Source organism: Somniosus microcephalus, chromosome 3 (assembly GCF_052327205.1).
Source record: "Somniosus microcephalus isolate GS21.2 chromosome 3, FLI_Smic_1.0, whole genome shotgun sequence".
In the NCBI taxonomy this organism is placed as follows: Eukaryota; Metazoa; Chordata; class Chondrichthyes; order Squaliformes; family Somniosidae; genus Somniosus; species Somniosus microcephalus.
The window spans coordinates 300,774,285-300,799,995 of NC_140989.1; the positions used below are offsets into that span (position 1 = coordinate 300,774,285).

General features: G+C 50.3%; 1 pseudogene; it reads left to right on the forward strand.

Annotated features, from left to right (window-relative positions):
- Nucleotides 1–20,713: 20,713 nt before the first annotated feature.
- Nucleotides 20,714–25,711, forward strand: part of LOC147122098 (uncharacterized) — a 37,456-nt pseudogene continuing 32,458 nt past the window's right edge.

Below are 25,711 nucleotides of genomic sequence, written 5' to 3' on the forward strand. Positions count from 1 at the left end.
TGGGGCCTCCCTCCCCTCCTTCCCTGAAGGTTCTGATGCTTGCTGGGGTACAGTCTGGGGCCTCCCTCCCCTCCTTCCCTGAAGGCGCTGGTGCTTGCTGGGGTACAGTCTGGATCCTCCCTCCATTCCTTCCCTGAAGACTCTGGTGCTTGCTGGGGTACAGTCTGGATCCTCCCTCCATTCCTTCCCCGAAGACTCTGGTGCTTGCTGGGGTACAGTCTGGGGTCTCCCTCCCCTCCTTCCCTGAATGTGCTGATGCTTGCTGGGGTACAGTCTGGATCCTCCCTCCCCTCCTTCCCTGAAGACTCTGGTGCTTGCTGGGGTACAGGCTGGAGCCTCCCTCCCCTCCTTCCCTGAAGATTCTGGTGCTTGCTGGGGTACAGTCTGGGGCCTCCCTCCTCTCCTTCCCTGAAGACTCTGGTGCTTGCTGGGGTACAGTCTGGGGCCTCCCTCCCCTCCTTCCCTGAAGACTCTGGTGCTTGCTGGGGTACAGTCTGGGGCCTCCCACCCCTCCTTCCCTGAAGACTCTGGTGCTTGCTGGGGTACAGTCTGGAGCCTCCCCCCCTTCCTTCCCTGAAGACTCTGGTGCTTGCCGGGGTACAGTCTGGGGCCTCCCTCCCCTCCTTCCCTGAAGGCTCTGGTGCTTGCTGGGGTACAGTCTGGGGCCTCCCTCCCCTCCTTCCCTGAAGGCTCTGATGCTTGCTGGGGTACAGTCTGGGGCCTCCCTCCCCTCCTTCCCTGAAGGCTCTGATGCTTGCTGGAGTACAGTCTGGGGCCTCTCTCCCCTCCTTCCCTGAAGGCTCTGATGCTAGCTGGGGTACAGTCTGGGGCCTCCCTCCACTCCTTCCCTGAAGGTTCTGATGCTTGCTGGGGTACAATCTGGGGCCTCCCTCCCCTCCTTCCCTGAAGGCGCTGTAGCTTGCTGGGGTACAATGTGGAGCCTCCCTCCCCTCCTTCCCTGAAGACTCTGGTGCTTGCTGGGGTACAGTCTGGGGCCTCCCTCCCCTCCTTTCCTGAAGGTTCTGATGCTAGCTGGGGAACAGTCTGGGGCCTCCCTCCCCTCCTTCCCTGAAGGTTCTGATGCTTGCTGGGGTACAGTCTGGGGCCTCCCTCCCCTCCTTCCCTGAAGGCGCTGCAGCTTGCGGGGGTACAATCTGGAGCCTCCCTCCCCTCCTTCCCTGAAGACTCTGGTGCTTGCTGTGGTACAGTCTGGGGCCTCCCTCCCCTCCTTCCCTGAAGGTTCTGATGCTTGCTGGGGTACAGTCTGTGGCCTCCCTCCCCTCCTTCCCTGAAGGCGCTGGTGCTTGCTGGGGTACAGTCTGGATCCTCCCTCCACTCCTTCCCTGAAGACTCTGGTGCTTGCTGGGGTACAGTCTGGGGACTCCCTCCCCTCCTTCCCTGAAGACTCTGATGCTTGCTGGGGTACAGTCTGGGGCCTCCCTCCCCTCCTTCCCTGAAGGCTCTGATGCTTGCTGGGGTACAGTCTGGGGCCTCCCTCCCCTCCTTCCCTGAAGGCTCTGATGCTTGCTGGGGTACAGTCTGGGGCCTCCCTCCCCTCCTTCCCTGAAGGCTCTGATGCTTGCTGGGGTACAGTCTGGGGCCTCCCTCCACTCCTTCCCTGAAGGTTCTAATGCTTGCTGGGGTACAGTCTGGGGCCTCCCTCCCCTCCTCCCCTGAAGGCTCTGATGCTTGCTGGGGTACAGTCTGGGGCCTCCCTCCCCTCCTTTCCTGAAGGTTCTGATGCTTGCTGGGGTACAGTCTGGGGCCTTCCTCCCCTCCTTCCCTGAAGGCGCTTGTGCTTGCTGGGGTACAGTCTGGGGCCTCCCTCCCCTCCTTCCCTGAAGACTCTGGTGCTGGCTGGGGTACAGTCTGGGGCCTCCCTCCCCTCCTTCCCTGAAGACTCTGGTGCTGGCTGGGGTACAGTCTGGGGCCTCCCTCCCCTCCTTCCCTGAAGACTCTGGTGCTTGCTGGGGTACAGTCTGGGGCCTCCCTCCCCTCCTTCCCTGAAGACTCTGGTGCTGGCTGGGGTACAGTCTGGGGCCTCCCTCCCCTCCTTCCCTGAAGACTCTGGTGCTTGCTGGGGTACAGTCTGTGGTCTCCCTCCCCTCCTTCCCTGAAGGCGCTGATGCTTGCTGGGGTACAGTCTGGAGCCTCCCTCCCCTCCTTCCCTGAAGACTCTGGTGCTTGCTGGGGTACAGTCTGGGGCCTCCCTCCCCTCCTTCCCTGAAGACTCTGGTGCTTGCTGGGGTACAGTCTGGAGCCTCCCTCCCCTCCTTCCCTGATGACTCTGGTGCTTGCTGGGGTACAGTCTGGGGCCTCCCTCCCCTCTTTCCCTGAAGACTCTGGTGCTTGCTGGGGTACAGTCTGGGGCCTCCCTCCCCTCCTTCCCTGAAGACTCTGGTGCTTGCTGGGGTACAGTCTGGGGCCTCCCTCCCCTCCTTCCCTGAAGACTCTGGTGCTTGCTGGGGTACAGTCTGGGGCCTCCCGCCCCTCCTTCCCTGAAGACTCTGGTGCTTGCTGGGGTACAGTCTGGGGTCTCCCTCCCCTCCTTCCCTGAAGACTCTGGTGCTTGCTGAGGTACAGTCTGGAGCCTCCCTCCCTTCGTTCCCTGAAGACTCTGGTGCTTGCTGGGGTACAGTCTGTGGTCTCCCTCCCCTCCTTCCCTGAAGGCGCTGATGCTTGCTGGGGTACAGTCTGGAGCCTCCCTCCCCTCCTTCCCTGAAGACTCTGGTGCTTGCTGGGGTACAGTCTGGGGCCTCCCTCCCCTCCTTCCCTGAAGACTCTGGTGCTTGCTGGGGTACAGTCTGGAGCCTCCCTCCCCTCCTTCCCTGATGACTCTGGTGCTTGCTGGGGTACAGTCTGGGGCCTCCCTCCCCTCTTTCCCTGAAGACTCTGGTGCTTGCTGGGGTACAGTCTGGGGCCTCCCTCCCCTCCTTCCCTGAAGACTCTGGTGCTTGCTGGGGTACAGTCTGGGGCCTCCCTCCCCTCCTTCCCTGAAGACTCTGGTGCTTGCTGGGGTACAGTCTGGGGCCTCCCCCCCCTCCTGTTGAGTCTGTGTTTTCAATTGCAGTTATACTGAATAACAGGACACAGACTACAGAAGTAAGTAAACAGGTCTTTAGTGATTGAGGGTCAGGGCTGAATCACAGAATCACAGAATCTACAGTGCAGATCGAGGCCATTTCGGCCCATCGAGCCTGCACCGACACATATCCCACCCTATCCCCATAACCCCACGTATTTAATCCCCTAACACTAAGGGTCAATTTATCATAGCCAAATCAACCTTACCTGCACACCTTTGGATACACTTTGCTCCGCAGGGTTTATATACCGGTGTGGTCACCACCGGTACTACGATGTACAGGAGCCATCAAAAAGTAATCCATCACCTTAAGGTATCCTCTTAAGTTGGTACAGGTTACATACACTGCACCTCCTTCCCTGAAGGCGCTGATGCTTGCTGGGGTACAGTCTGGAGCCTCCCTCCCCTCCTTCCCTGAAGACTCTGGTGCTTGCTGGGGTACAGTCTGGAGCCTCCCTCCCCTCCTTCCCTGAAGACTCTGGTGCTTGCTGGGGTACAGTCTGGGGCCTCCCTCCCCTCCTTCCCTGAAGACTCTGGTGCTTGCTGGGGTACAGTCTGGGGCCTCCCTCCCCTCCTTCCCCGAAGACTCTGGTGCTTGCTGGGGTACAGTCTGGGGCCTCCCTCCCCTCCTTCCCTGAAGACTCTGGTGCTTGCTGGGGTACAGTCTGGGGCCTCCCTCCCCTCCTTCCCCGAAGACTCTGGTGCTTGCTGGGGTACAGTCTGGGGCCTCCCTCCCCTCCTTCCCCGAAGACTCTGGTGCTTGCTGGGGTACAGTCTGGGGCCTCCCTCCCCTCCTTCCCCGAAGACTCTGGTGCTTGCTGGGGTACAGTCTGGGGCCTCCCTCCCCTCCTTCCCTGAAGACTCTGGTGCTTGCTGGGGTACAGTCTGGGGCCTCCCCCAAATTGCCATTCTTCATGTGTGAGCCTAAATGCTGAGTGTTGCCAAGGCTGTCTCATCATGGATGGCATCAGAGTCAAACCTAATCTTGCTCTCACCCAAAGTCCACATAAACACACTTTCCAGAGGGGAAAGTGATGGACAAAAAAAAAAAATGGAGGTCTTCTGAGGGATTTAATTCAGTGAAGTTCTACTTTGTTTTCTAGTAGATTTTTGGCTGCTGCTCATGCTGAATTTTTGCTGGTTTGTTTTTGACACATACATTTGCTAGCTACTGAGTTGTGACCTGAAATGTTAACTCTGTTTCTCTCTTCACAGATGCTGAATGACCTGCTGAGCATCTCCAGCATTTTCTGTTTTTATTTGAGTTCTGACTTGTTCTTTTATGAATATGAAATTTAAGTAAACCAAAAGGTGCGATTATAAAGTGATGTGACAGCGTGTGGTTTTTCCTATATTACAAACAGGACTACAATGGCATTATGCGGGGTGAGCATGAGGACATGTAGCACTGGGGAGGGCCAATGCACCAACTAGCCAAGATATCATTGAAATCAGTCCAATGATATCAACTTCCAAGAACAAATATTGCTCAAGAGTTGCCATGTATCTCAAGGTGGGAGCATTCAAGTGAGAAACATTTGGCTTCTGTTCTCTGCCTGCCCAGATTAGCAATTAAGAGGGAGAACTCAACAGCATGAGCTGGGGGTGGGGGGAAGAGAAATCAAATTCACATCTCATCGTACCCTATTGCCAAGTGTTGGTGCCTCACACGCTGCACTACCATTCAACTTTACACACAGCTAAACTTTATCTAGACTGTTAAGTGTATATAATTCAATCTGTGACTAAAACTATCTACATATTCTCCTGTATGAGCTGTAAGAGTGTAGCATCGAAAGGCATAATTGCATACTATAATATTATACACACACACACATACGTTGTGCAACACGTCAAGGGTATACCCCTGCAAATCATTTAAGGGATGGCATTCAAATTTAACAAAATAAGTCTGTGCTGCCAGACTGACAAAATCAGCTGCCCCGAAGGCCCAGTGTGGGTAAAGGCACCACCAACACTGCCAACCAGTGTGTTTTTAAAGGTTTAGCATAATTTCCTTGCTTTTGTACTCTATAGGGGAAAAATTGAGTCGCGCCCCCTTTGGGGCACTAACTTCGCCAGGGCGCTACTTTTAGCACCCCGAAAAAATTAGCACCCCGAAATTCATCGGTAATGCCCCATGAGGGAAGCGGGCTGTTACTGGAAATGCCCCGCCTCCCTCTTGGGGCATTGCGAGGGAATATCGCGGCGCTACGTGCCGCGGTACTACAGGCCTTCATCCCCTTCTTAAAGGGGAGGAGCCTAGTGCAGCGTGACCCGGGGCCCAGCTGGGCCACCAGGGATCAGAGTGCCGGCAAAAGAGCCCGGCATTCAAGAGAAGTGCCGGGCTCACGGAGCGCAGCCGACACTCCATGGAGGGGCTGCAGAGGAGGCCGTGGATGACAATGGGGGGCAGGTGCTGGCAGGCAGCCAGCAACAAAAATGGCCGCCCGGCACCTTGTTTTGAATTAGCGCCGCCCCGGCCGCAGGTAGGCCCCTCTGACCCCGTCAGACATAGCGTCCAGTGGTAAGTCAGGAGACGCTACCAAAGATTGTGGCCGGGGCGCGAGCGGGGCGCTGCGCATGGCGATGACATCATCGCTGGTGGCGCAGAGCCACGGGGCACCAACGGTTACGGCCGCCGCTAACCTTCCGCTGAATTTCGCGGGAGGCATTGGCAGTGCCGTGCCCAGGCGCTGGTTGCTTTGCGCCCCGTTAGGGTGCTAACAGGAGGCGCAAAGCAACGAAAATTTTAGGCCTATGCCTCTAGAGCAGAAAGTCTGGGGAGCATGGGGGTTGAGGGGGAAATCAATGTTCTTTCCCCTGAGCACTATGCAGCAATTCTTTTCATGGTCAGAGTTTAAACACAAAAAAACACTTAAGATGAGAGTGCTGCCAACCACTACTATCTCAGCAAGAGCCAGCACCTGGAGACAAGAGATGAAAATTACAAAAGGTCAGTATTTTTAAATAACGTAACAAGTTGCCTAAATAACATAGCATTTTTAAACTTTCTGCTTACTTGAAAATTTATACCATAGTTCATCAAATTATACAACTATTCTCAGTATTCCAGTTTAGTGGTACTATATTCCCAGTTGCTGTAGTTGGCATGTCCCACTAAATGATAGTGCTGTAATTTTAAATACAGACTTACTCAACAAGATTCTCAGTGCAAAGCACATTGTTTAACTGCAATGGCCCCTACTGAGCAAAAAGTATTACGAAAGAAATTAAAATCAAGTTAAAATACCAGCCAGGGAGATATTGCCCTTTTTAAAGAAACTTCACATGTGGTTTAATCCAAACAAAAAAGGAGTTACTTGACAGAGTACAAGCTATGCTGTACAAAATTGCACTAAACTGCTCTTCACTTCCTTTGCTTTTCTTATGATTGCCGCACTAACACATAACAATAATCACACCAGCCAACAAGTACTCCTTCTCCAGTGGTTAGTCAATTTAAAATATTCCCAATCAATCATCTATATATTTAGCAGCATGTTTAGTGCTAGGGTTATATAATCGGCAAGACAAAAAGAAAACCCATTAGGTTAATAAATAGTGGGGTTTTAGCTAGGCACAATGATACTTCCAGTTCTCATCGACTTGAAACGTTGGGCTGAATTTTGATGAGGAAGTTGGGAAAGGCATCAAGGGGTATGGTGAGAGAGCAGGAATATGGTATTGAGATAGAGGATCAGTCATGATCATATTGAATGGCGGAGCAGGCTCGAAGGGCCGAATGGCCTACTCCTGCTCCTATTTTTCTATGTTTCTATGTCGGGGGCGGGGTGCTCCGAAGTGATCGGGGAACCCGGCAGAACAGGATTCCCGCAAGCCCTGCCGAATTTAACAGCAGGGCCTGATTTGAATGGGAAGCCTCTGTTTCCCACCTGCAGCAATCCAGATTGAGAGGCTGGCTGGCTCTGGGCGGGTAGGCCTGCAGCACTAGGCTGCACAGAGGACAGAGGGAGGGATCGCGTCGGAGCTGGGATCGGCCTAGAGGAGCAGGGGGGTTCTGAAGCTCAGCAACGTGGAGGAGTAGGGGGAGGGGGTCTGAAGATCTTGGCCTGCAGGAGCGGGAGGGGTCTGAATAGTGGTTGTGTGGAGGAGCAGGGTGGGTGGCAGTCTGAAGGTCGATCAGAGGCCATGGAGCGGCCATAGCCACAGGGGGGAGGATCCCGAGGATCGGGAGATGGAGGAGCACGTTGCATGGGGAGGCCTAGTGGGGGGATCGGAGGCCTGGGGGGGCATCATAAGCCTGGGGTGGGGGGATCATAGGCCTTTGAGAGGGGGATCAGAGGCCTCATGGATGGGGAGTCTCTGACTGCGGGGGGTGGATTAGGCAGGGACACTGGATCCAGGAGGTGAGTGCAAAGGTACTTACCTCCTGGATGCAGCAGTCCTCACCTTGCTTTAGCTGGCAGGTTTCAGGAGGCGTGCAAAACATGACCAGCTAAAGTTAAATACAAAATGGAGGTTAAGCAGAGGCTTCCCGCCTCATTATAATATTTAAATAAACAACCTGCATGTTGGCAGCGGATTGGCTGCCCATCCAACCCCTCCTCCCCCCACCCCCGCCACCCCCCCGCCCCACCACCGCCGCCCACACCTCCATCCCACCTTTGTTAAAACCGGAAGTGGGCGGGTTGGAGGTGGGATTCAGATTTTTACCACTTTAACTTCCCACACGACCCCAACCCACTCATTTTTTTAGGTAATAATTCCCCCTGTTACCTCTGTTTCTCTCTCCATAGATGCTGCCTGACATTCTGAGTGTTTCCAGCATTTTCTGTTTTTATTACAATGATGCTTCTGTTCCCCGCTCCTCTCTACAGGTGATGACTCGTGCCGAGGTATAAGCCATGGGCAGTAGTTGCTCTCCAGTACCTAACCGAAATGGCCATTCTTCGTGTGTGACCCTAAGCGTAGAATATTTGTAGGCTATCAGTTGAATCCAATTCTGTCCCCAACCAATATTTATACACGTGCGCTTTCCAGCATAGGTCACTGGCTCGCCATCATGGTTAGGAAGGGGAAATAAAGGGCTGCTGAGGCCAATTGTTAGGCTTCACTGCCATCCTGACAGGGATCCGCTAACTCAGCACAGACCAAGGATTGAACCTGGACATTTCCTTTTTCTACAGAGATACAAGATCCAAGGCAGGAATATTAACAGTACGGGATATAAATCAAATGTTTGTACTAATTATGTACTCGATTTTACAATCAAAGAATATATTCTACTAATGAGTTATATCTGTTTAGTTTTTATAAAAAACTTTAAAAAAAACACCAAAGGCACTGCTGATTATAATCTTATCAAAAGAAGCATCTCTATATTTCTTGTAATCACAGCTGTCAGTCAGCCACATGCAACCAGAGCTGACAGTCCTGCCCGCCACATTGCCATGCCCTCTCATTGACCCCACCTCAGATATTCCCAGCTGCTGCCAGGACCCTTGCCCCAGCTGGGAGCTCCCTTCCCAAAATCCAGTATGATCCTACATTCCACAAACCAGTAAAATAAAAGCATTCTCAGGGATATTTCAAGAGTTTAAAATAACTTCAATGTGTAGGCCTGGCTCCACATGGATGAGGAAACAGGTGTTACCCAGAGCTCAATCTTTAGACAGCAAAGATGGGGATGAGTGCATTAAGGTTGGATTTTGAGGGAATTAGACAGAAATGTTAAATAGGAAACAGGCTATAATGAGTTTAACATGCTTGTTTTTTGGGACAATGTGTCCTCCAGATGTCACAGTTTAGCCTGATTTGAGTTAAACAAGTTTCAACAAAGGCCAAATCACAGTCAAGGACAAAACAAGAAGCTGGCCTCAGAATTCATACTTTAATCGCCTTTACCAGAAAAATGTGATTGAGTGGGATGGTTGTTAGTGGTACCAAAATATTATATACCATATAAATACCTGCCACTGATCAGAAACTCTTTTCCTCATCCATTTATTATTTCTGGAATACTTGATGGGGCTGTTATTTTGATATCAGAAGGCATTTATAATAAACATCCTATGTTTACCACCATATTTCTCCCCTTGTTTTCCTATGACAACTGCATCCACCACTGAGTGCCATTGCACTAGAGGCAGTAAAAGACGCACTCCTGATCTTAGAGGACACAAAATCTGCTTGCAGGAGTGACCATTGACACTGAGCCTTAGAGAATATCCACCATAGACTGAAATTTATAACAATAGGCCTAAATTCAACATCATTGTGCCAGTTCTACAGACATAGAATGGATGCAATGATACCTAATTTAGCAGAACGATGGTCCACACCTGATTTTCACAATATTTGGGCCACCGCTATATTAATCGGGGCTTTTTGATGGTAGATATTTCCATACTGAAATGAGGATCCTGCGCCCATTTTCAGGAAATTCGTTGCGACTAGTCAAAGCTTGCGCTGGCTCTGCAGCGGCCTAACCAGCTGTCCTGAAAGGGACCGCTAGAGGCCACAAATAAAACTGGCAGATGAGTTTTCTTAACTTACGTTAATGTGGAGCCAGGACGAGCTGGGCTGAAATGTAAAGGACCCGGACTGGCAAGCTGCATTGGGAAGCCTAATTGGTGTCCGCAGCTCACCAGATTTATTCCAATGATGCCAGGTGGCCATCCTAAATTCATCCTCTCTCTTTGGGCGCATGAGTTCAAAACCCCAACCATTTTGCGTCCATTATCGGGTGCTGTTGAGTTTAGGCCCCAATAGCTTTGGGCATCCTCAAGGAAAGATTCAAAAGGAAAAAAACTGGATATGGGCAGGTAATTTGCTACTTTAATTTTACAGGATTATTTTAATGCAATTGGTTAAATATCAAGGCCTAGAAATTCAGTGGGCTTTGCGCCCAGTTAAGGCCCAAAGAGGGCCTCTGCACCAGTAGAGGAGGTTGCGCTGATATTGAGCTCGGCGGTAATGGCGGCGGTAGCCGGTAGCGCTGCGCCGGCACCGATGACGTCATTGGTGTGCGCAGTGCCCCGTTTCCGCCCCGATGCCGGCCCGACCCCCATATTCAGTTGCCGCCGCCTCCTCCGTGGCGGCCGCTACTAACATCCGGAGACCAGGGCCTTACTGCAGCCTTAGTGGGGCGCATAAAGGTGGAGGTGCGGCTGGCCACTTTTTCGGCGGCCGCCTGCCCGCACCTCCTTCCCCGGCCTCCTCCACCACCCCCCCTGCGGCATTGCCGGCTGCTTTCAGCGAGCCCGGCACTTCTCCGTGGTGCCGGGCTCATTTGCCGGCACAATCCAGCGGCGATCTCCCCGTTGCAGGCACCTCCACCTCAAGAGAAGGAGGAGGCCTGCAGTACCGCAGCCTGCCGCACCGCATCGGGTGGCGCAGCGGCACCTAGAGCGCTGAAATTCAGTTTCAGCGCCCCAAGCGGGGGCGGGCACACCCTGGAACAGAGGGCATGCCTGAGGTACTAAGTGAGTACTTTGCATCTGTCTTTACCAAGGAAGAAGATGCTGCCAAAGTCATAGTGAAAGAGGAGGTAGTTGAGATGCTGAATGGGATAAAAATTGATGAAGAGGATGTACTAGAAAGGCTGGCTGTACTTAAAGTAGATAAATCACCAGGACTGGATGGGATGCATCTTAGGATGCTGAAGGAAGTAAAGGTGAAAATTGCAGAGGTACTGGCCATAATCTTTCAATCTCCCTTAGATACAGGGGTGGTGCCAGAGGACTGGAGAATTGCAAATGTTACACCCTTGTTCAAAAAAGGGTGTAAGGATAAACCCAGCAACTACAGGCCAGTCAATTTAACCTTGGTAGTGGGGAAGCTTTTAGAAATGATAATTTGGAACAAAATTAACAGTCACTTCGACAAGTGTGGATTAATTAAGGAAAACCAGCACGGATTTGTTAAAGGCAAATCGTGTTTAACTAACTTGATTGAGTTTTTTGATGAGGTAACAGAGGGTTGATGAGGGCTGTGCGGTTGATGTGGTGTACATGGACTTCCAAAGGGCATTTGATAAAGTGCCACAAAATAGGCTTGCCAGCAAAGTTGAAGCCCATGGAATAAAAGGGACAGTGGCAGCATGGATATGAAATTGGCTAAGTGACAGGAAACAGAGAGTAGTGGTGAACGGTTGTTTATCGGACTGGAGGAAGGTACACAGTGGTTTTCCCCAAGGGTCGGCACTAGGACCACTGCTTTTCTTGATATATATTAATGACTTGGACTTGGGAGTACAGGGCACAATTTCAAAATTTGCAGATGACTTGGAAGTATAGTGGAGGATAGTGAGAGACTTCAGGAGGACATAGACTGGCTGGTGAAATGAGCGGACACGTGGCAGGTTAAATTTAACGCAGAAAAGTGTGAAGTGATAAATTTTAGTAGGGAGAATGAGGAGAGGCAATATAAACGAAAGGGTACAATCCTAAAAGGGATGCATGAACAGAGAGACCTGGAGGTATATGTGCACAAATGGTTGAAGGTGGCAGGGCAGGTTGAGAAAATGGGACACTGGGCTTCATAAATAGAGGCTGTCCTCTATTTCCCCCTATGGGGGAAAAATTCAGTATCGCCTCGTTTGGGGCGCCATTATCGGCCGTGCGCAAAGTTTAGCGCCTGGCGCTAATTATCGCCTCTGACAGCAAACTTGATCACCCCTGAAGGTGATTGAAGCGCTAAATCAGGTGCTTCACACCTGTCTGAAGGCGCAAAGGCCGAGGAGCGAGGCGCTACCTCAGAGCATTGGCGAAGCAAGGAAGGGCAAATCAAAATAAACCTGCAAAGTGCTGCTCAGTACTCAATACTCCTTCACACAGCGTTGAATCTCTCCAGAAGTCTCTCTCTCTCTCTCTCAGAATGCGTGGTGCAAAAATGTCACCGCCAAAAAAAGGCAGGAAGCGGTTGCCTTTAAATAGCGCTCCCCTAGTCCCTTTCTGACAGCATAACGCTCCCCTCAACCTGTCATTGCTAGCAGCAGCCGGTAAGGCAGGGGGTGCCACTCAATATCCGGTCCGGGGCACTAACGGGGCATTGCGCACTCGACTGACGTCACAATCTGCCGGCGCAGGAGATCGTGGCGGTAGTGTTTAGCGCTGCTGCAATATGTCCAGATAATTTCGCGAGCGGCGCAAACATCGCTGCGCCCGGGTGCTAGTTGCTTTGCGCCCCATTAGCGCCCTCTTAAGGCGCTAATGGGAGGCGCAAAAAACTGAATTTTTCCCCCATAGAGTACAAAAGCAAGGATATTATGATGAACCTTTACAAGACACTGGTTCAGCCTCAACTGGGATATTGTGTCCAATTCTGAGCACCACACTTTAGGATGGATGTGAAGGCCTTAGAGAAGGTGCAGAAAAGATTTACTAGAATGGTTCCAGGGTTGAGGGACTTCAGTTACGTGGATAGACTGGGGAAGCTGGGGTTGTTCTCCTTAGAGCAGAGAAGGTTGAGAGGAGATTTGATAGAGGTGTTCAAAATCATGAGGGGTCTAGACAGAGTAGATAGAGAAAAACTGTTCCCATTGGCGGAAGGGTTGAGAACCAGAGGACACAGATTTAAGGTGACTGGCAGAAGAACCAAAGGCGACATGAGGAAAAACATTTTTTACGCAGCGAGTGGTTAGACTCTGGAATGCACTGCCTGAAAGGATGGTGGATACAGATTCAATCATGGCTTTCAAAAGGGAATTGGATAAGTACCTGAAGGAAAACATTTACAGGGCTACAGGGAAAGGGCGGTGGAGTGGGACTAGCTGAAGTGCCCTTGCAGAGAGCCAGCATGGGTGCGACAGGCCAAATGGCCTTCTTCTGGCTGTAACCATTCTATGATTCTATGGCCTAGAAATTTGGTATAGCCGCGTTTGGGGCGCTAGTCCTGGCGATGCGCAAAGTTTAGGGCCAGGCGCAATTTAGTGCCACCTAGCGCGATATTGGGTTGCAGCGCCCCTAAAGGTGATTGCGGCGCTAAATCAGTCGCTCCACGCTACTCTTAAGGCGCTAACCCGGCAGCGCAACCCAATTTCGCGGCGGCGGGGCGCAGCGAGGGTGCTGTCAATAATCACTTTCCCTGAGACACACTGGCGCCGGCCAGCTCTTAAAGGGGCAGTTCAATTGGCATCACCAGACACACTCACTGCCTTGTAGGCCTTCAAAGCAGTGGGAGCCTACCTGTAGCGCACCAGCCTAGCAAGACATGGAAAGGGTGAGGCAGAGGGCGGAACGCCTCACTGATGGGGCATTGGATGCTTTGGTTGGCGCAGTGGAATCAAGGCCAAGGAAGATGGTCAGAATGTGATTTATGTTTTGGACAGTCTCCCGGGTGTGAGAGCCAGTTATGTGTCAGTGTATTAGTTTTGCTTTCTGTTGCCAAAGCTTTCTCATGTTTGAAGGAACCACATTTTGTGTAATGAAACACTTTCTTCATTTACAATGGCCATGCCTTCTATTTACATGCATCTTGCCCTTCACAGGCTTGGGGGTATCAGACCGTTTCCATTCCTGTTCTTGGAATGGCAGCAAGAATTCCGTGAGAGGGGCCTAGAAGCTACTTCTGATCAGCCTCTGACGCGCAGCCTGAGAAGAGCCGCTCGCGTAGAAGTTCAGGCCAGCAGGCATCTTCTCAGCCACCGACAGAGATGTCCTGCACCTTTTCTGAGGCTGCAGATCTGGCTGAAGCAGCTGGCACAGCTCAGTCACCACCTCCTTTCTAAATCGCAGCCTTCTGACACACTGCTCCTCCGGCATGTTCATGTAGGAAAACTGCTGTCGGAAAACCCTGCCAGCGTAAGGTCTGCTGTGGCAACGTCTGTTGGCCCTCCTTCGTCTGGCCATGCCCGCCCCCCTCTCCCAGCGTCTCAGTGCCCTTTCCAGATGATTCAGCAGCAGGACGTTCCTCTCCAATGCAGCCCCCATAATAAGTGCCCACAGGAAGGTTCCCCATTGTCAAGGCTCACCAACAGCAAGGTGATGGTCAGAAGGCTGAAGATCGTCTGCCTGCGCTGGCTCGGTGGTCAAATGGCTCTCAGTGTGCAGCTCAGCAACTCTTTGTAGCTCTCGAGGAAGTTGTGCTCCAAAAATGGCTGCCGCTTTTAAACCACACCAGTCCCCTTTAAATAACGCTCCTCCAGCCTGAGAGCGACTTGGTAAGGCCCAGGTAAGCTGTCACTATTAGCGCCAGGCGCTATGGAGGGGGGCGCCACTGAATTTCCGGTCCGGGGCGCCCAAAAGGCGTTGCACACTCAAATGACGTCATAATCAGCCTGCGCCCATGAGCGGGCGCTAAATCTTAGCGCCGGCGCTAAATGCATGCTCAATATGGGGCGAGGCGCTAGGCGCCTTGCGCCCGCCCGAAAATTGGCTAGCGCCCCACTTCTCGGCCTCTTTAGGCGTTAATCGGTGGCGCTAACAACCGAATTTCTCCCCCTATGATTCTACATCACTCTTCACACCAACTTACCTTGCAAGTGCACCCATCTCTCTCTGTCTATGCAGTTATGCACATCCCCATCTATCCATCCACCACTGACAATCACCCTCATCCTTATGCAATGTCATGCCTATCCTTCATAGACACCCTCAACAAATCCTCTCCATCGATCGGGTGAACACATGCCATAACCCTCACTCATAGTTCTCTTCTTTCTCTCCTTGCAAGAAAAGAGAGCACAGAGCACCAGGGATAGGCAGAGAACCAGACTCACAACTTACACTTGCAGAGGAGGAGGCGCTGGAGATCAGTGGAGTCTCGGTGTGCCTGGCCGTCAGAGATGGGGGCCTGCCAGCTACCTGGTAACAGAATTAAATATTAGGCAGCCACATGGCATACAAAACTCGGTCATGTTGACTTGATGTTAACAGTGACTGAAATATGATCAACATAATGATAACTTCAGCATTCTTACCTTTGCAGTACTCATTCATGTCTTTTATCTCCCACAGGGCCTTCATGCATCCATCAGGAGGTGGTCGAGGTCGCCCAGGATGATGCCGACTCCTCAGACGAGCTCACTCCCTCTGAGGGTGCACCATCACAGGACTTATGCAGGCCATGCACCAGCTCAGATACTCACACTTCGTTGGGACAAGTTGGAGAGATAGTTGGGTCTTCACATGGTGACTCGCACTTCACAAGTGAGCAAGAGCAGATGGTGGAGTCAGGGACAGCAGTGGAGAGTCTGCGTCAGAAGCCATAGAACTCTCCAAGCTCTGCTCAGCTGGACGCAGATGCTGTACACTGGGGACTTGGCTCAAAGCGCTTCCACTCTCCCCCGTTGTCCTCCCCTCAGCCAGTACCCAACATGCTGCCTCATATCCCGATGGCCAAGTCTGCCTCTGCACAGGTGCAGGTGGAGCAGTCTTTGGCGGGGCCCTCACTGGCTCCAAAACCCAGAGGACATCGGCCAAGAGCAACTCAATAGTCAGAGCAGGGATCTGAGCAGCCTGCCTCTACCTCTGCTGAAGCCACAGGGGTTGCACCACATAGAAGCACTAGGAAAAGGAGGAGTAAAGATTTATAGTTGCATAATGATGAGTACATGGGTGTATTGCACATTGTTATATTGAACCACATAAATAGTATTCTTTTGCAACACTTTCCCATCTTGCCCATTCTTAGTTGTTGGTTGCCAAATGGCCTTTTCAGTTGTGTGATGATGAATTGACATGAATTGATGGCAACCAATAGGGGGTGTGAAATGGGTGCTTTGTTGTTTGCAGGACTGTTTTGTGTTAGTGGCATTGGCAGGGGTGGAGGTTGCAAAAGTTCCTTTTGCATGTGGTTGTTAGATGGATGCACTGGTGGAACCTAAGTGAACCTCACAATAATGAAGGTATCCCGGGCCGCAATGTGGTGGTGCATTGCCCGCATCACCTTATGCCTCCTCGTCTGTGCAATGTTGTGCAGAGTGCAGCACACCAGGGATTCTGGAGACCCTGGCGTACTGAAGGGCGCATCCAGATCTGTCCAAGCACCTGAAGCACATCTTCAGCATGACAGTGGTTTCTTCGATCACACATCTGATGATGATATGACAATCATAGTCCTCAGGTTTCTGAGAGGTGTCATCAGCCACATTTTAAGTGGGCATCACTTGTCTCCGAGCAACCAGCCAGTAACACTGCTTCCAGGTGCAAAGACATCTGGGAGGGTGGACACTTGCAGGACGACAGCAGCATGGCAGCTGCCCGGGAATCTTGCGCACACCTGCATAAACATCTTTTTGTGGTTGCACACCAGCTGCACATTGATGGAGTGGAAGCCCTTGCGGCTGACGAACACTCCTGGGTGATCTATAGATGCCTATTGCTACGTGTGCAGTCGATGATGCCCCGTACCTGTGGGAAGCCAGCCAGAGCCGCAAACCTGAGCGCCTGCTCATTCTGACTGGCGTCATCGCAGGTAAACTTGACATAATGGGCGGCCCTGGCAAAGAAACCATCAGTCACCAGTCTTATGCATTTGTGTGCCACTGACTGCGAGATCCTGCAAATGTCTCCGGCAGATCCCTGGAAGGATCCAGAGGCAAAAATGTTGAGGGCAGTGGTGACTTTGACAGCCACAGGTAAAGCATAGTCACCAAGTCTAGTTGGCAGCAGGTCTTGTTCCAGCAGCCTGAAAATGCCTGCTACCACCTGAGGCAACACCCTGGGCCTCCTGAGACACTGGTGTTCCGACATGTCAAGGAAGCTTATCCTCTGCCTGTAGACTCTGTGTGCTGGATATGGACTCCTGCAAGCTGCACCTCTCTACTGCTCCCTCTCTCCTGTGGAGCTACAGGTCTGTGAGCAGCAGGCTGCTGCTGCTGTTGTTGCTGTTGCGGCCCCTGCTCCTGCTGCAGTTGCTAGTCAGCTTTGTCCTCATTTGAGGTCCAATATAAGGCAGCATAAGTTGCACCCATGCTGATCTGATAGATCAGACCTGCAAAGCGTAGATAACACCTCCAATGTGTTGAAGAAGACTCCAAAGTGTAGATAACACCTCCAAAGTGTGTAAAGTAATTTCTCAGCACAAGTACTGTGAATAAACTCTTTCCCACAAACAGGTAACAAAGCAGTTATTGAGTACTTATTGGCTTATTTCCCTGATATGACTTCAGCCCCCCTAAATTGCAGCTGTGTTCGTGCATTGCTTTCACTGGCGAGTTCCAGGAAGCCCTGGAAACCCGCGGGCCCAAAGTTAAAATAGAAATCCCATGCCAATATTGCTCTAATTGAGCGATTAATATATGTTAAGCAGAATCCCGCCTCTCCCAAGGGATTGCTCGCACGCAGCCTAACTCGCTGCAATGAAAGGCGGGTTGGAGCCGGCTTCCCGACGCGCTGGTAATTTGTTGGTTTTAACCCCCCACCCGCACCCAAACCCACGAGCTCCTGCAGATTAAAATTCAGCCCTGTATCCCTCTCTCTACTTCTTCCAGTTTGAAATGTAAAACAATCAAATTATTTTAAAATGAAAGAGCAGTAATGTTCAGATTAATTGCTTCAGGTCCTGTACAGTGATCCTAAAATGAGAAACAAAACAAGTTAAATACATAGCCTTATTTTGACTTTATTTTTCCAGAGCACACTTAACAGGCTGATGGCATAATGAACTGACCTACTATGTTTTAATCGCAATAAGGGAGGAAGAGAAATATTTTAAAAGTTATTTTGTGAACTTGTATTGATTCAAAGAGAGCAGGGGAGGGCGGTTCTTGGGTAACCTGGAGCAGTAATGTTGTCACGAATGAAACTGTGTGCCAGTTACTCACAAAATTATCAATTCCAGTGCAAAGCATGGTCTCTTTGGCAGTATTGAAATGGAAAATGTTCTACTTAGAAACACTGGCAGATACTTATCTTCTATAGAGGACAGCAGGGTTAATAGGGGAGATTTAGTAATGCATTGTTTCAGTTGTCTTGAAATGTCTCTTTAAATTTTGCAGTTTGAATTTTGCAGTGTGTGGAGTTTGTAATGAATAGGTGGGATGTCATTGTACAGCAATGAGCATATGTCATCCTCCTGCACAGTGACAGTGCTAAGAAATGCCAGTATTGTATAGGTTTCTCCCAGTCATACTGCACCAAGTAGTGCAGTTTTCAAATCAGTGATGCAACTTGCAGTTGTGTGGTTAATTAGCCATCACAATGCTGCCAGGTAGGAAGTTGCATGATTTTCACTCAGCCACCATGAAGGAACAGGGTTAAATGTCCAAGCCAAGATGGGGTGTGAACTTGGCGGTGATGGTGGTCCCATGCATCTTCTGCCCTTGTCCTTCTAGGTGGTTCGAGGTGCTGCCAAATAGCCTTGGGGAGTACACACTGCCGCCGTGGTACGCCAGTGGTGGATGTTTAGACTCACGCGGTGCCAATCAAGCGGATTGCATTGAGCTTCTTTAATGCTGTTGCGGATGCACCCATGCAGGCAAGTGGAGAGTATTCCATCCTTGTAGGTGGGGAGGAGGTTTTGGGGAGACAAGAGGTGAGCCATTCACCACAGAACACCCAGTCTCTGAACTGCTCGATAAGCCACGGCATTTATGTGGCTGGTCCAGTTGAGTTTCCGATTATTGGTGGCCCACAGGATGTTGATGGTGGGGGATTCGGTGATGGTAATGCCATTGAATGTCATGTGGAGGTGGTTAGGCTCTCTCATTGTATATGGTTATTGCCTGGCACTTGTGTGGCTTGAATGTTACTTGCCACTAATCAGCTCAGGTCTGGATGTTCTCCAGGTATTGCTGCATGTGGGCACGGACTGCTTCATTATCTGAGGAGTTGTGGATGTAGCTGAACGCTGTGCAATCATCGGTGAACAGCCGCACTTCTGACCTTATGATAGCGAGAAAGTCATTGATGAAACAGCTAAAGATGGTTGGGCCTCAGACACTGCCCTGAGGAACTCCTGCAGTGATTTCCTGGGGCTGAGATGATGGCCTCCAACAACCACAACTATCTTACATTGTGCTAGGTATGACTCAAGCCAGTGGAGAGTTTTCACCCAATCACCACTGACTTCGATGTGGAGATGCCGGTGTTGGACTGGGGTGGACAAATGTGAGAAGTCACACAACACCAGGTTATAGTCCAACAGCTTTATTTGAAATCACAAGCTTTCGGAGCGCTGCTCCTTCGTCAGGTGAAGTGAAGAGATGCATATAGGCACAGCATATATAGTCAGAGAACACTGCCAGATGATTACAGGTAATCTTTCTAACTGCCCTTTATCCCACCTCGGCAGAGAGATAATCACAGCAATCAAAGGTGTGGATGGTGTCCAAACAGGTCAGTCAGGAAAACATTACATCAAAGAACAATGAGGTGGGGTCACCAGGGGTCAAATGTTGCAGATGCTGGGGTCTGTATGAAAAACAAAAAACAAACAACAAACAAAGGACAATAAAAAAAAGGATTTTTTTTGCTGGAAATCACAGCAGGTCCGGCCGCATCTGTGTAGAGAGAACAAGCCAACGACGACTCGAGTCTGGATGACTCTACATTAGGTGGGGTTACATGTAGCGTGACATGAACCCAAGATCCCGGTTGAGGCCATCCTCATGAGTGTGGAACTTGGCTATCAGTTTCTGCTCGACGATTTTGCGTTGTCGTGTGTCTCGAAGGCCGCCTTGGAGAAAGCTTACCCGAAGATCGGAGGCTGAATGTCCTTGACTGCTGAAGTGTTCCCCAACTGGGAGGGAACACTCCTGCTTGGCAATTGTGCGGTGTCCGTTCATCCGTTGTCGCAGAGTCTGCATGGTCTCGCCGATGTACCATGCTCCGGGGCATCCTTTCACGTGAAGGATCACATCATCACATGTGAGGACACCACCCACCAGGTACATGGTACATACTCATGTGACTCGGCCAACATTGTCTACCTCATACGTTGCAGGAAAGGATGCCCCGGAGCATGGTACATCGGCGAGACCATGTAGACACTGCAACAACGGATGAACGGTCACTGCGCAACAATCGCCAGGCAAAAGTGTTCCCTCCCAGTCGGGGAACACTTCAGCAGTCAAGGACATTCAGCCTCCGATCTTCGGGTAAGCATTCTCCAAGGCGACCTTTGAGACACACGACAATGCAAAATCGTCGAGCAGAAACTGATAGCCAAGTTCCGCACTCATGAGGACGGCCTCAACCGGGATCTTGGGTTCATGTCACACTACATGTAACCCCACCTGACATAGAGTCATCCAGACTTGAGTCATCGTTGGCTTGTTCTCTCTACACAGATGCGGCCGGACCTGCTGTGATTTCCAGCAAAAAAAATCCTTTTTTTTTATTGTTCTTTGTTTGTTGTTTGTTTTTTGTTTTTCATACAGACCCCAGCATCTGCAACATTTGACCCCTGGTGACCCCACCTCATTGTTCTTTGATGTAATGTTTTCCAGACTGACCTGTTTGGACACCATCCACACCTTTGATTGCTGTGATTATCTCTCTGCCGAGGTGGGATAAAGGGCAGTTAGAAAGATTACCTGTAATCATCTGGCAGTGTTCTCTGACTATATATGCTGTGCCTATATGCATCTCTTCACTTCACCTGACGAAGGAGCAGCGCTCCGAAATCTTGTGACTTCAAATAAAGCTGTTGGACTATAACCTGGTGTTGTGTGACTTCTCACATTTGTCCACCCCAGTCCAACACCGGCATCTCCACATCATGGCTACTATCGACACCACAAACTGCTGGCTCAAAGTGGAGAGGATCTCCAAGAAGATCGCGCATATCAACACAGACATAAAGCTTCTATAGAGATGCAAGAAAGCAGACAAGATCCTGAAAGGACTACAGATCATGAACCTACTCAAGTCGACCTACAACACAGACTACGCTGAGAGACTCTGCCGTCGTACCTCTCGCACACTCCTCAACCATCTCGTACACCAGCTCTACAGCAGACGCCGCAACCTCGAAACCAAGATAGAGTCCATGTTCTCAGCCTGTGCTCAGGACACAGTAGACCAGCTACGAGATACCGCCAAACAAATGAGGCAACGGAACTATGCTGCCTACATACACACCAGGAACAGAAAGCTTGAGAAACTCGGCATCACCACCAGCAACAACCAAGCCTCCCCCGGTACCATGGTTGAAACCACAGGGAAGTCCATCGTCAACTTGTCTGACCACACCCTTCAACCAGACGAAATCGAAATTCTCAGCCGAGGGCTCAATTTCTATCCCACCACCAAAATGGATCACATCGGTCTCGCGGCAGACACAGAGGAATTCATCAGGAGAATGAGGCTCCGGGAATTCTTCCACAAATCCCAAGATGTCAGCAGCGAACCCAATGAGACAATCAATGATCCAGAACAGCAGACAGAGGGATCCGCAATGCAGCAACCGAAGAAGAAAGAGTCAAATTGGACCCCTCCGGAGGGTCGCTGCCCTAAGCTTGACATGTATGCTCAAGCTGTCAGGAGATGCATCAACGCCAGATTCATCAGCCACACTCACAAGACAGTCCAGAATGTCACCCGAGCACAACGCAACACCATCCACGCTCTCCAGACCAACCGCAACATCGTCATCAAACCAGCAGACAAAGGAGGAGCCATCGTCATACAGAACAGAATGGACTATTGCAAAGAAGCATACCGACAACTGGACAACCAGGAACACTACAGACAGTTACCCGCAGATCCGACCAAAGAACACACCCGCCAACTCAACAGACTGATCAAGACCTTCGATCCAGACCTTCAAAGCATCCTACGCGCTCTCATCCCACGTACTCCCCGCGTGGGAGACTTCTATAGCCTCCCAAAGATACACAAAGCCAACACACCCGGATGTCCTATCGTATCAGGCAATGGAACCCTGTGTGAGAACCTCTCTGGATACGTCGAGGGCATCCTGAAACCCATCATACAGGGAACCCCCAGCTTCTGTCGCGACACTACAGACTTCTTACAGAAACTCAGCACCCACGGACCAGTTGAACCAGGAAAACTCCTCGCCACGATGGACATCTCGGCACTCTACACCAGTATCCCCCACGATGACGGCATCGCTGCGACAGCCTCAGTACTCAACACCAACAACAGCCAATCTCCTGACGCCATCCTACAATTCATCCACTTCATCCTTGACCACAATGTCTTCACCTTCGACAACCAGTTCTTTACCCAAACACAAGGAACAGCCATGGGGACCAAATTCGCACCCCAATACGCCAACATCTTCATGCACAAGTTCGAGCAAGACTTCTTTGCTGCACAGGACCTCCAACCAATGCTATACACCAGATACATCGACGACATTTTCTTCCTATGGACCTACGGCGAAGAATCACTGAAAAGACTACATGATAACATCAACAAGTTCCATCCCACCATCAAACTCACCATGGACTACTCCTCAGAATCAGTTTCATTCTTGGACACACGAATCTCCATCAAAGACGGACACCTCAGCACTTCACTCTACCGCAAGCCCACGGACAACCTCACGATGCTCCACTTCTCCAGCTTCCACCCTAACCACGTTAAAGAAGCCATCCCCTAAGGACAAGTCCTGCGGATACACAGGATCTGCTCAGACGAAGAGGAACGCGATGGACACCTACAGACGTTGAAAATCGCCCTCGTAAGAATGAGATATGACGCTCGACTCGTCGATCGACAGTTCCGATGGGCCACAGCGAAAAATCGCATAGACCTCCTCAGAAGACAAACGCGGGACACAACCAACAGAGTACCCTTCGTCGTCCAGTACTTCCCCGGAGCGGAGAAACTACGCCATGTTCTTCACAGCCTTTAACATGTCATCAATGATGACGAACACCTCGCTAAGGCCATCCCCACACCACCACTACTCGCCTTCAAACAGCCGCCTAACCTCAAACAGACCATCGTTCGCAGCAAATTACCGAGCGTTCAGGAGAACAGCGATCACGACACCACACAACCCTGCCACGGCAACCTCTGCAAGACATGCCAGATCATCAACACAGCTCTCAAGGCAGTTCAGAGAAGTTTAACTCGGTTGATTCCGGAGATGAGGGGGTTGACTTATGAGGAAAGGTTGAGTAGGTTGGGCCTCTACTCATTGGAATTCAGAAGAATGAGAGGCGATCTTATCGAAACATGTAAGATTGTGAGGGGGCTTGATCGGGTGGATGCGGGGAGGATGTTTCCACTGATGGGTGAGACTAGAACTAGGGGGCATAATCTTAGAATAAGGGGCTGCCCTTTCAAAACTGAGATGAGGAGAAACTTCTTCACTCAGAGGATAGTAAATCTATGGAATTTGCTACCTCAGAGCTGTGGAAGCTGCGACATTAAATAAATTTAAAACGGAGATAGACAGTTTCCTAGTTGATAAGGGAATTAGGGGTTACGGGGAGCGGGCAGGGAAGTGGACGTGAGTCTAGGTTCGGATCAGCCACGATCCTATTGAATGGCGGAGCAGGCCCAAGGGGCCGTATGGCCTACTCCTTCTCCTACTTCTTGGCCCAGAAATTCGGGTCCCAACGCGTGAGTACGCACGGGGTGCTCATGCGTGGACCTGATGGAAGGGCCAGTTCCTTGCATGCACTATGCATGCATGGGAAACCGGCACTTCCGATCCTCTGAACGAAGGGGTTCAAAGGTCGAACGCGTGCGCGCGGGAGTTTGCGCGTGCACTTTGAACTTACGTTTTTTTTACAGGTTTTTCCATGAGGGTGTCTTTAGATTTTAGAAATGTAAAAACCAGGCATAAGGACTGCATTTTAAAAGGTAAGTGGTCAATTAATTAAAATTAAAACATATTTTCCACAGGTTTATTATTTTGAAATACTTTAAAGCAAGGTAAGTTTATTTTTAGCCCCGTTTTTTTATAAAATTATTTTTTTCAAAAATTTAAATTATTGTTTAAAATAGTTATTTAATGTAATTTATAGTTTATTTAAAAAGTGTGATTTTTTTAAAATTTATTTCAAGGTTAACTACTGTTTTGGGCCGTCAGCATTCATACGTTTTGACAGGTCTTTCAGTCAATCTTATGAATGGGCTTTTCCCTCCTCCGATTGGCTGCCCATGGCTCACGTGATCCCAGGGGACGCATCGCACTAACTACACCCCTGGGACACGCCAGCACAGCGCACTGGCCTCTGGGCCAGGCCCCGGAGAGGAATTCTACGCAGGCCCAGAGCTCAACTGCCGGCGCGCTAGGTAAGTGTAGGTCAGGGGCTTGCACCCGCGGAATATACCATCATCACATGTGAGGACACCACCCACCAGGTACATGGTACATACTCATGTGACTCGGCCAACGTTGTCTACCTCATACGTTGCAGAAAAGGATGCCCTGGAGCATGGTACATCGGCGAGACCATGCAGACACTGCGACAACGGATGAACGGACACTGCACAACAATCGCCAGGCAGGAGTGTTCCCTCCCAGTCGGGGAACACTTCAGCAGTCAAGGACAGTCAGCCTCCAATCTTCGGGTAAGCATTCTCCAAGGCAGCCTTCGAGACACACGACAATGCAAAATCGTCGAGCAGAAACTGATAGCCAAGTTCCGCACTCATGAGGACGGCCTCAACCGGGATCTTGGGTTCATGTCACGCTACATGTAACCCCACCTGACATAGAGTCATCCAGACTCGAGTCGTTGTTGGCTTGTTCCCTCTACACAGATGCGGCCGGACCTGCTGTGATTTCCAGCAAAAAAAATCCTTTTTTTTTATTGTTCTTTGTTTGTTGTTTGTTTTTTGTTTTTCATACAGACCCCAGCATCTGCAACATTTGACCCCTGGTGACCCCACCTCATTGTTCTTTGATGTAATGTTTTCCGGACTGACCTGTTTGGACACCATCCACACCTTTGATTGCTGTGATTATCTCTCTGCCGAGGTAGGATAAAGGGCAGTTAGAAAGATTACCTGTAATCATCTGGCAGTGTTCTCTGACTATATATGCTCTGCCTATATGCATCTCTTCACTTCACCTGATGAAGGAGCAGCGCTTCGAAAGCTTGTGATTTCAAATAAAGCTGTTGGACTATAACCTGGTGTTGTGTGACTTCTCACATTTGACCACTGACTTCAGTTTTACTAGGGCTCCTTGGGGCTGCACTGCTCAAATGCTTCCTTGATATCAAGGGCAGACACTCTCACCTCAACTCGAGAATTCAGCTCGTGTCCATGTCTAGACCAAGGCTGTAATGAGGAATGGAGTCAAGTGATGCTGGCAGAAACCAAACTGAGCATCAGTGAGCTTTTTGTAATGTATTCTAAATGATTACACAAGCTGCATTTCTTCAGTTTTATCTCAAAATTCAAAAATGATCAGGAAAACTAAAGAAAAGAAAGACTTGCATTTATATAACACCATTCATGACCACTACTTGCCATTCATATAAAGAGTGGCAAGCTCTGCAAAGTACTGTACCATTATTCAGGTTCAGAGGGAGGTTCTAACTAAAGTCCTGAATATGTAAACAGAACCTTTTAATAACACCAAGTGCTGTTGTAGTGATTTTTTTAAATATATTTCTTGGCCTTCAGCATAAAAGTCACAATCTAAAAAGATGAATGGTAAAGAGATGCAACCCCATACTACATGGGAATATTTCCGCAAGGGTGAAATGTGAGCAAACAAAACTATGCACATGCAATGGCTAAGGTTTATTTATTTTCCAGAAGCTAGTCAAAAAAACAGCTC